General features: G+C 48.7%; 1 pseudogene; it reads left to right on the forward strand.

Annotated features, from left to right (window-relative positions):
• Window positions 1-1,090: 1,090 nt before the first annotated feature.
• On the forward strand, window positions 1,091-2,794 carry LOC123428718 (annotated as a pseudogene).
• The last annotated feature ends 6,271 nt before the right edge of the window (window positions 2,795-9,065 follow it).

A 9,065-nucleotide genomic window follows, 5' to 3' on the forward strand; every position in this document is an offset into this window, starting at 1 on the left:
GGGTTGATGGATCGTGCGGCCTGCGTGTGACCGGTCTAAAATTTCGGCCGGCGCAGATCACTTCCCAGTAGGAAAGCATGGCGTGTTGTGCTTTGGACTGCATGCACGTCGCCATGTGAGCGTTCTCCAGCAAATTAGGTGACGTCGTCGATAATGCCATGCATATCGACCTCGTGACATTGTGACAAGCCGCATCAAAGAAACAGGGCTGGTGCGTACGGCGTACCTCCGCCGTCCATATGGTACGACGCGCGGGCGTCTTCTCTTGGTTACACACGCGACCATGACCGAATCGAGCTTAGCTAGCGACGATGATGCTCGTACCGGGTCCATGAAGCAAGTAGGAGTATTATGTTTGGGGGTGGAACGTACATACTGGTAGTATATTCGATGTCGCTACGGGGGAGATCCTTGAAAGGTGGGAATTTGTTTTGTCCCGGCCGGCTCCTGTGTGGCCGGCGATACCAAGTAGTCCATTCGTGTGCCACTCCAATTCTCTACTCTGATGTATGAGACCTATCAGTAAGTGAGAAATTCGCAAGGGCGCGTGCGGGGTACGCGACCACGCAGCCCCGTATAACTTCTGTGTGGTGATGTAGAAATGTGTTTCGGAGAAAATTGCCTGAAAAATAGATGGAAGATTTGGAATCCTGTTTATACCGCGCAATTTTTTCAAGGGATACGTCAAGAGTGATGTATCGAAATCATAGAAGGGAGTGCCAAGCCGGCAGCCAATTTAGCGCCGGCTGTGTAAAATCGGCCTAGTCGCCTCTTCAACTCCTCGTTCAGCATCAGTTTAGATCAAAATAATAGTCGGCGCTGAGCCAAACCCAGCCTCCCGGAGGGCGTCTCGGAGCGCCGGTCGAAGCGAAAAGCCAAGCGGGTCCGCTCTATTGGCGGCAGCCGGGCCTATTCCCGTCATTTTCTCCCCCTTCCTCCTCCTTTTTCCTTCATTTCTCCGCCTCCTTCCGTCATTCTTCTCCCGCTCCCGCCATCCGGCCGCCATGCCCCCGAAGAAGAAGTACATCTTCCCTCGCTCCGCCACCGCTGCCAATTCCAGCCAACGAAGCAGAGGAAGCCGAGGAAGCCGATGCCTAGGCCGGCGGGCATTTCGGAGGCCGAGTGGAGGGCGGATGTCCAAGGCCGAGAGGCGGTCACAACAGACCGACAGAGGAGGCTCGACGTCAAGAAGATCAGGGACACGGTGGCGGTCGATCAGGAAGAGGCGTCCCGCGCGGGGATGATGAATCCGCTCGGCCGCAACCCTTAGGCCGCATGGAGGGGTCATCAGGGTGTTGCGTCGCCAGCCAACCTCTCGCCGTCGATGCCGCCCTCGGGGTATGTGCTCTCGCCTGGCTACTCCGAGGGTGACGCGCATGGATGCTTCAATCCCAACACCACCTTTCCGCATGGCGCGCCGCGGCGTTCCTCTCCCACCGGCTTCGGCCACAACCCGCGTTCAACACCGGCCTCAACACCTAGTACAGCTACTCGCCGTCGGCATACTCGTCAGCGGCCTCGTCTGCGTCGTCTTTGCGCCGTGGTGTCCTTCCATTCGCGCCCACTTCGTCGCTGCAGTTTAACTACGTTGATGCCGACGTGGACGAGATCATCACGAGCGGCTCCGTCGCTGTCGCGTCGCATTCGGAGTTCGGCGTGCAGGATGAAACAATGGACACCACCGACGACATTGATGACGAGCTCGATGACGCCGAGGAGGAGGCGGTGGAGGTGGAACCGGAGCCAGTGCCGAAGAAGAAGGGATCAAAGAGAAAGCGGGCGGTGCACGCCAAGCCAGCCGAGCCACACGTCAAGTGGATGTCAAAGGAAGGCGAGTGCCTTGCCGAAGCATGGAAGACCGTCAGTATCGACCCAATCACCGACGCGAATCAGAACACCGACACATACTCGAGGAGAATCAAAACGGCGTTCGACGAACGCAAGCTGGTCGACCCCGACTTCGCCAACATCCACATGGATCGCGGCGAGAAGGCCATGTCGAACCGCTGGTTGATGATCCAGACGGCCTGCAACAAGTGACATGGGATCGTCGAGGAGGTCGCTGCTCGCCCAGAAAGCGACGTCAATGTCGAGGGTCAGGTATGGACAAAGTTTGCCGACCCTAGCTCACCGCGTCGCCATGTACTTTGTCAACATGTTTTGTCCGCGGTTGTGCAGATGATTTGGATGTTTGCCATGTATCGCGCCAACAATGAGCACCAAGAATTCAGGTTCCATCACGTTTTATCCAGGATCGAGTCGTGCAAGAAGTGAAGGGAAGTTCTGCTCGCTCTCGACAAGGCCAAGGAGACCTACAACCCGGACGCGCCTGCCCCGGCTGCGGCAGAAGGGCACCCAAATGGCACCAAAAAAGCGAGGGCGGCGAGGGACGCGGCACCCGCTGCCGAACGGCTGCAAGCTTCGATCAAGCAATGCATCGCCGACGTCAAGAGCAGCGTTGCTAGGAGAGAGAAGAAATTCGACGCGTGTTGGTCGGCGTTGATGATCAATGTCACTTCGAAGAAGAGGAACACCGACTTGGAGTTCTTGATGGGGGCAGACACATCGACGATGGACGAGAAGTTGAAGGCGTGGTACATAGTGCAGCGCGACCTCATCTTAAGCCAGATGCCCGCGCCGGCAGCGACCACAACGACGACCACGACGGGCAACGCCAACGATGACTCCCAACCCGAGCGCAGAAACCACACCGACGATAAGCCCCACTACGTCGCCGACGGACCCGGCTAGTCCCGCGGCAGAGGAGCCACACCACGTTGAGCTGGCCGTTTGATCCGTTTCATCCCTATTTTATCCCTTCCTTTTGATCGCCGAACTATTTGATGTGTTTGACCGCCAAACTATGGCATGCTATTCGTTGACTTGTGGCATGATGATCGCCGAACTCGTGACGTCTTTTTGACAGCGAAAAAGAATTTTTTTTTAAAAGTTGACGTCTGGGGACCGAAACCTAAGAGCGCAGCTAGAAACTCGTTCGCCCCAAAACGAAAATAGCGTCGGCGCAGCGCCAAAAAAGCTTTCATCGGGGTGCGCTAGGGCCAAACGGCTGAAGATGCTGTGAGTTAGTCCATTTGTGGTGGTTTGAATCCTGTAGCCGTGGGTGTGTTATACCAACATGTTCATTTCGTGTATGTGCTCTCTATACCTTTCCGTCCTTTTCATTGCATTCTTTATTATAAAAACCGGTTCTTCTTGTCAATAGTGATCCATCTAATGTACTGTTCATCTTCTTCCTTGGTTTACTCGTTGCGCTCTTACCTTTCATCACCCTTCCCTTCTGCGTCATCTGCGTGTTATTCCTTGCAATCCTTTCATCTTATTCTTTCTCAATTCAGTTTACGTCCCTCGAATTCTCTCCTTATTCTTTTTCTCAATCCATCGCTTTGCGTTGTTCTGTCCCTAAGAGCAACTCTAATGAGGCGACCTATTTCGTGCGCCGTCGTCCGTTTGGATCGGTACGAACACAAAAGGCGGCCCAACGCGTCGATCCAAACGGACGCATGTTCGTTTTTCATCCGCGGGCGACCCGTTCCCGATTCATTTTTGAGCCGGATTTGCGTCGGCGCGGATACGCGACGGACCCGCCCACGCTCGTCTTCTCCTCCCCCCGGTCATGCTGGTCGGTGGCACATTGGCCTCCCCCCATCCAACATCAACCCTCGCCCGCCTCCTTCGTCGCCGATGCCACCGCCCATTTTTGCCGGCGACTCTGCCACCTGCCCACTCTCAGTAACGCCGCCCACATCCGCCCGCTCTCAGCAACGCCGCCCACTCCCACGTCGTCCGCCGCCGTCGTCTTGTCGTTGGGGAGCCAACTGCTTCCCACCCCCACGCCCCCGACCAAGAAGCCGCATCGCCGCCCGGACAGATCCTCACCGGCGCGGCCCACTCGTTGGACGCCGGCACGGCAACTAGCTGGTCCGTGCGGGCCGCGACTCCCTTCGCCGACCGTCTTCTTCGTCGACGCCCGCAAGCTGTTCGACAGTTTGCCAAGGTAAAGGAAAATGGACACCGCCGATGAGTTCTTTTTCACAATTTCCTTTGCAACTCCGATGATTCGTCGTCCGATGACGAGGAGGAGATGTTGGCTGCCGTGTTGGTCCATCACCACCTCAACAGCCAGCGGCCATTGTTCTGTGGCTCCATTCCGGACCACCTTCCGGCGTTGAATCGCAACCGAGAGAGTGGACATTTCCTTCTTTGGAAGGACTATTTTGGTACAGCAAACCCGTTGTTCAAACATCAACAATTCCACCACCGTTTCCGTAAGAGTAGGCATGTTTTCAACTGTATTAGAGAGGGAGTGGTCGGCTATGATGACTATTTCGAGTGCAAAGCGGATGCCGTTGGCAAGATAGGTTTTTCCTCTTATCAGAAATGCACTGCCGCCATCCGAATGCTTACATACGGAGTGCCCGGTGATCTCATTGACGAGTACGTCCGTATGAGCGAGTCTACTTGCCTAGAGTCCTTTATAAGTTCTACAGGGCTGTTATTGTTGTGTTTGGTCCTGAGTACTTGAGAGAGCCGACTGCTGAAGATACAGCCCGTTTGTTGGCGATGGATGCCAGCAGGGGCTTCCCAGGGATGCTTGGTAGCATATACTGCATGCACTAGGAGTGGAAAAACTGCCCTTCTGCTTGGCAAGGGCAGTATAAGGGCCATGTCAGGGCTTGCACTGTCATACTAGAGTCTGTGGCATCTGAAGATCTCTGGATCTGGCACTCTTTCTTTGGCATGGCCGGATCACACAATGATATCAACGTGCTTCAGCGCTCGCCGGTGTTTGCTAGGCTTGCCGAAGGCAACAGGCCACCGGTGAACTTTACTATCGACGGTCGCAACTACGACAAAGGATACTACCTGTGTGACGGTATCTATCCTCAGTGGACCACTATTGTCAAGACAATACCCGACCCTGTCGGAGAGAATAGGAAAAGATTTTCCCAAGAGCAAGAGAGTGCTAGGAAGGATGTCGAGTGTGCTTTTGATGTTTTGCAATCTCGATGGGGCATCGTTCGATATCCTGCTAATACTTGGAGCAGGGCCGGCCCTAGCGTATGGCCGGTGGAGTGACGGCCTAGGGACCACGCAGGAAGGGGGCCCATAATATAATATGTATATGCAATATAACCCATTAGAAAATATGCAAAAAAGTTACAAAAAAGAAGACTTAGATGGCTAGGCCCGACCAAAAACTTCACAACAGAAACCTATTCGAGCCCTCGACGCCTCGTCTCCGCTTCGGCGCTGGCGCGCTGCCCTACGGCGCCTCGGCCATACCCATACGGCGCCTCGGCCATACCCATACGACACCTCAGCCATACCCATACGGCGCCTCAGCCGGCTTGTCCTTGGCAGTCCGGCCATCAGGCATCAGCAGCAGGTATTGCAGCGAGCGGCGTCTTCGTCTTGGCCCTCGATCGATCTATCATCTAAGGCCCTGTTTGGTTCATAAGTCCTAAGACTTTTTTTAGTCCTAACTTATAAGTTGTAAGTCCCTAAAAAGTTCCTATCTGTTTGGTTCCTAGGACTTAACATGGACTAAAAGACCATATTACAACTATAAGTCTCTATAAGTTCCTCCCTGTGAGTCTTATTTCATAAGTCACAAATGCCTACTTTAAGTCCCTATAAGTCCCTTCTGTTTGGTTTAGATGGGATTTAAAGGAATTTATAAGTTCTAAGTCCCTAATAAGTCCATGTAACCAAACACCCTCTAAGTATCAACTGATGAAAGCAACAACTCCTTGTATCCAATGCAGAATACGTCCGATTCAGTCTTGGCTCTCGTATCCGAAACAACAACAGCCATCCATCCCAACATCCATCGAGCCGATTTTCTGGTCAGTCAAAAGGAAACATTAACGACCAATTTTTCACCGTTGAGCATGAACATGAGAATTTGAGCAGGACTATCACGGCTTCTTTGGCTTGGAGCCTTGGACCCTGTCCATCCATTCATCAAAATTCAGTATTAGAAGAGTATGAACATCGGAATTCAACACTAGTACGTACGTACTCCATCCATCATTTTTATTTAGTAAATAGTAATTCAAGTACTTTTTCCATGTATGCCTAGGGTTTCAATCATTTGATGCATAAATTTCTAATTCTTTGTATTTTCTATTCCTCTTTTCTTCATAATTTTAGGATCTGCCATGTTGCCTAAGAAGAAGCAATTATCGGGTGCTGAAAAAATAAAAAGAAAGAAAGAAAGTGAGCTGAAAATTCAACCATTGAAGGGTTCTTTAAAGGGCTCCCTTCTTTAAATAGGTAGTGCGAGAGAACAACAAGGGAAAATAAGTAATCCCGAGCATGTCGATTCAGATGTTGAGGTCAATGAAGATGGCCCAAATTCAGATGTTGAGGTCAACTCTTTGTGATATGGCAAAATCTTGCAAACATGCTATTACATTCTTTGGTATTATATAACGAATATATGTATTGTTTCCACGTTCTACTAAAAGGTGGAATATTTTTCTTGAAAATCTTCCAAAAGGAACAAAACGAACTCTCAAACCTTTGTCCAATAATCGTTGGGAGAGTCGAATAAAGAATGTGCAACCTATTAGGTACCAAGCTATCCATGTAAGATCAGCTTTGAAGGAACTGGAGGAGACTTCTACTGATGACCCAGCAGCTGTAAGTGATGCTCAATCTTTGGTTATTGCACTTGAGAATTTTGAAAGTTTAGTTGGCATGGTTATTTGGCATGATGTTTTGTTGTCTGTAAATATCGTGAGCCAAAAGTTGCAGGAAAAGATGGTATGCATTGATGCTACTATAAAACACATTCAAGGTCTCATATCATATTTTCAGAAGTATAGAGATGAAGGGTTTCAAGCTAGTATTGAGATAGCAAAAGCCATTGCATCTGATATGGACATAGAGCCAGAATTTCCTACAAAACGTCAAAGGAAAAGAAAGAGGCATTATGATGAAACCAATGATCAAGATGAGGAATTAAAGTTGTCAGCTATGGAATCCTTCAGAGTTACTTACTTACTAGTCATTGTTGACAAGCCAATTCTTTCATTGACCACTCGCTTTGATCAGCTGAAGAAATTTGAAAAGTTATTTGGTTTCTTATTCAATTCAAAAAATCTGAAGTCCTTGGATGATACCAATTTGCGGAATTGTTGCACTACTTTTGCAAAAGCTTTTTCTGATGATAACTCATGTGATGTTGATCTTGATGATTTTGTTTGTGAGTTAAAAGTGTTGCAGGCAACTTTGCCAGATGGTTTGATGTCAGCGCTTGAGATTCTCCAGTTTTTTATGGCTGTAGATTGCTATCCAAATGTCTGTTGCATATCGGATCCTCTTAACAGTGCCTGTGATTATAGCCTCAGCTGAAAGAAGTTTCTCTAAACTGAAACTACTGAAAAATTATTTGAGGTCTACTATGTTACAAGATAGATTGGATGGCTTGGATATGTGCTGCATTGAGAAGGATATCTTGGACAATGTTGATCTTGATTGTGCCCTTAATGACTTTGCATCAAGAAACGCCCGAAGAAACTTTTTCTGAAGAATTAAATTTTATTATTATTATTATTGTCGATGGAATGAGTCAATTATTATAGTTAAATTTTAAAGTAAAAATATATGATCTTAGGACATAGGGCCCATGTTGTTGAGTTCGCCTAGGGCATCCCGAAACACAGGGCCGTCCCTGACCTGGAGCACGCAGACACTGTGGGAGGTGATGACTGCTTGTGTGATCATGCATAATATGATCGTAGAAAACGAGCGCCCGGAACGTGTGTACGATCAAGGGTTTCAGTTTCAGGGTGAGAATGTTGTGCCTGAGCATGGAGGAGCAGCAACGTTTGAACAGTTCATCCAATTTCATCAAGACATGCGTGATTGAGAAACTCACGTGCAACTGCAAAATGATTTGGTTGAGCATATGTGGGCTCATGTTGGCAACCAATAGATTTATCTTCTTTTATTCGTTAGCAAAACTATGTGAGACATTTTTATTTTTATTCGTCTTGTAATAACTATGCTATTTTCGGTCCAAATTATGTTATTTGATTCAAACTATGAAAATCATGCAAAATAGGGCGGCCAGCCGGCCACGACGATACATATGGGTCGGCGCGTTGGGCGTGCTGCCGACCCATATCTAAAACAGGGCGGACGCCGGGCGGGCAGCCGACCAAAACAGACAAAAAGCGGGTGAAATCGCTGTCCGTTTGGGTCGACCCGTTGGAGTTGCTCTAATACATGTCTGTGTTAACTCCAAGCTTATGATCAACATCCTTCTTCCCATTGCAACACATAAGCCATTTTGCACATGTTCCTTCATTAATGTATACTTTTTTTTTCTTACAGACAAATATCGTTATGATCTCATTCTTCCAGCTACATTTGTTTCTTTGCCATTTAATTTTTCCCTCAACGCCAACCTTGTAGGTCTTGTTTTCTCAAATTTCATTCAACAAAACATGTGTTTTCTTTCTTTCCAACTTATGCTTGTCTTTGAAGTTATGTATATGTCAGAAACTTGTGTCATACAAACATATGTACATATCAAGTTTTGTTCTTTCAAAGTTACCACGTGAGAAGAGTCTTCGCGAGTTTCGTTGTTTGCTACTTAAATTGCTATTTACCTTTTTTTCTACGCCCATCACACACGTCATTTCTTCAAGGGTTACGTGGCATTTACTTCTGTAATGACAAGTCCACTTGCCTCGCGCACGAACTTATTTGTCTCGACTCTTTTTTGCTCAGGGTCTTTGTTGCCACTCATCTCAGATTCGATCTCTTCAAACTCATACAGAACGATGATGCCCTAGTCCACGCATATGTGGGCCTGCAATGATCATCACCCACCGCACCTACTGTGTATCTATGTCTATTGTTGCCATCCCCACTCGTCCTAGGCGAGAGAACCCCAATGGAGCTTAACGCGCACAGGATGAAGTCGAGGTAAATTTCTATGTATCCCGTTTAATCTCGTTCAAATGAGTGTCCAATGGTTATTTTCTCTTGAATGGACAATTTGTATGTGGAGTGCCTAGTCAATTATGACG

Source organism: Hordeum vulgare, chromosome 2H, assembly GCF_904849725.1.
Source record: "Hordeum vulgare subsp. vulgare chromosome 2H, MorexV3_pseudomolecules_assembly, whole genome shotgun sequence".
In the NCBI taxonomy this organism is placed as follows: Eukaryota; Viridiplantae; Streptophyta; class Magnoliopsida; order Poales; family Poaceae; genus Hordeum; species Hordeum vulgare.